Genomic DNA, 2,880 nt, shown 5'->3' on the forward strand with positions numbered 1-2,880 from the left:
CTCTCTCTCTCTCTCTCACACACACACACACCCTCTCGCTCTCTCTCTCTCTCTCTCTGACACACACACACTCACGCACACTTACACACACACTCTCTTTCTCACATTTTAACAAAGTCCACTTAAAATAAATAATTTACAGGGACATAAATATTGTAGATGCAGTTAAATACATGTACAAAATCATGGAACAGTGGCATGCAACAGGTCTTCACAATATTAAGCATATCACTCAGTTGTTATGGGTATAAATAACAGCGTCTCCGCCATATATGACGGCTGTTTATGATAGAGGACAAAGCACAGTACTTTGCTAGACGTTTAGCCCAAGTTGTTGAAGCCCTCTTACAACCAGCCTGTGTGTGTCCTGAGCTACCGAATATGAAAACAAGTAATCGGCCTCTATAACCTGACTCTGAAATGGTATTTAGGAGTGATTGATATTTAATCATGACTTTAGTCATGAAAGCTTCCTCCATACTAGAGTCAAAGGTGCACGCAACCTCCAAAACAAACACCTCTCTACACTCCTCGTTAATCACAACAGCATCTGGTGTGTTAGCAGACAGGCATTACTACTACAATACTGAAACATAGATGGTTTCACACAGGAATGTTTGTGTATTCTTACTAAAGCTGGTAAATGGTTTGAAATGTCTTTCACTATCAGGTGCACTGTTCTGTCGTGGCGTGCTGTGTACATTCTCTTGTAAGCACGACAGCCGTTCAGGACATGTGGCAGTGTTTCAGTGATCAGGGGCCTCATTTATAAAATGTTGTGTATAAACCGTCCTAAATTTGGTCTAAGATCATTTCTCAAAAGTGCGCAAGTATGATCTTGAAACTGTGCGCAGCTGACTGCTGTCAGATCTCGCCTTTAAACGCCCCCTAATTAATATCATTACCATATAACAGATCACACGCCGGTATCAGACTGTCTGTGCTTGAGAATGACGAGCACAAAAACTGAGGCCCTGCAGGCGGAGGTACAGGTTCCTGCGGGACGCTTTTTATTTAATAATGTGTAATTATTCTGTGGACAAACAATGTGTGTGAGGTCATCTTATAAAAAGTGAGTCATCCTACTTTTAAAATCACTTGCTATGACAACTAATAAAAAGTTTAGTATCACGAAATTCTTGCAACACTTTAAAAACATTATTGAAAGAAGAATGGGACGTTTCATATCATAATAAAATAAATTATTACACGATTATGGTCTCCGGTCTGAAACCTGCATGTGATTGGACATTTCTTCATATTTACAGTTTACTAAAGCTGCTCATTAATGTTCTTACACACAAATATAGTGTATTTTATACAAATATAACTGATGTAAATGACAAAAACAAAGTTTAAGGCTGATGTCTATTCATTTTCACAGAAGCAAAGCATCAGAGGTTATAAATAAAAACAGTTAACAATGTCACTGAATAGAATATAGGCTATTAAACCCGTTATGGCACGACAGGCCTGTTCTTACACACACACAAAACCATCGAGATGCGTTTATGCAGTTTTTTAAATTTTCTTTCTATTTTACGCATTAGTAGTAAATCAAGACTTCGCAAGTTCTCTTGTAAAAAACAAAACAACTTGGAATAAACTACAGAAAGCGTGTAAAGAACTCTCAACATTAAGCTAGTAAAAAGGTCAGTTTAATCTCGCAAAGTCCCGTTAATAAACAAATCTGACCACACTTCACAATTAATCTCTCACACTGCATCTTCGTTGTTTCTGATGAATTGAGTGCTCGCACATACACCGCGTGTATTCGTGCAGCTCGAGGTTCAAACAGCTGCAGAAGTGTGTACGCCTGCGCAGAGCCCGACGTGACAGTAAGTACTTTACGTCAAAAACCGTTTTTATAAATATGAACGTTGCCGTGGATTTTAGCGTACGCACACTCTAAGATCAAATCTGTGCGTACACACATTTTATAAATGAGGCCCCTGTTCTGTGTGATGCAGACAGTGAGGAGCCTGAGTTGTAGGAAACCAGATAGAAAGGTCGAGTCTAGTAGGGTTTGTATGCAAGCTTAATTGTTGAGATCACAGTCCACAATAGTTGCCAAAGCATCTTATCTGCACCTATTACATTTAACGATGGCAATTACAACAGGTGTGGTTTAATTTTTCTAAGCAGCATTTTGGCGTTCACCTGCACCAGCGAGTGGCCTACAACCTGCCGCCATCTTGCACACACACACACTCACACTCTCTCTCTCTCTCTCTCTCTCTCTCTCACACACACACACACACACTCTCTCTCTCTCACACACTTACTCTCTCTCCCACACACTTACACTCTCTCTCTCACACACACCTACACTCTCTCTCTCACACACACTGACACTCTCTCTCTCTCACACACACACACACTCTCTCTCTCTCTCACACACTTACTCTCTCTCACACACACTTACACTCTCTCTCTCTCTCTCTCTCACACACACACACTCTCTCTCTCTCACACACTCTCTCTCTCACACACACACACACACTCTCTCTCTCTCTCTCTCTCTCTCTCTCACACACACACACTCTCTCTCTCTCACACACTCTCTCTCTCACACACACACACACACTCTCTCTCTCTCTCTCTCTCTCTCTCTCACACACACACACTCTCTCTCTCTCACACACTCTCTCTCTCACACACACACACACACTCTCTCTCTCTCTCTCTCTCTCTCTCTCACACACACACACACTCTCTCTCTCTCTCACACACTTACTCTCTCTCACACACACTTACACTCTCTCTCTCTCACACACACTCTCTCTCTCACACACACTTACACTCTCTCTCTCTCTCTCACACACACACACTCTCTCTCACACACACACTTACACTCTCTCTCTCTCACACACACACACT

This window comes from Sinocyclocheilus grahami, unplaced genomic scaffold (assembly GCF_001515645.1).
Source record: "Sinocyclocheilus grahami isolate Dianchi unplaced genomic scaffold, SAMN03320097.WGS_v1.1 scaffold924.1, whole genome shotgun sequence".
NCBI classification, from domain to species: domain Eukaryota; kingdom Metazoa; phylum Chordata; class Actinopteri; order Cypriniformes; family Cyprinidae; genus Sinocyclocheilus; species Sinocyclocheilus grahami.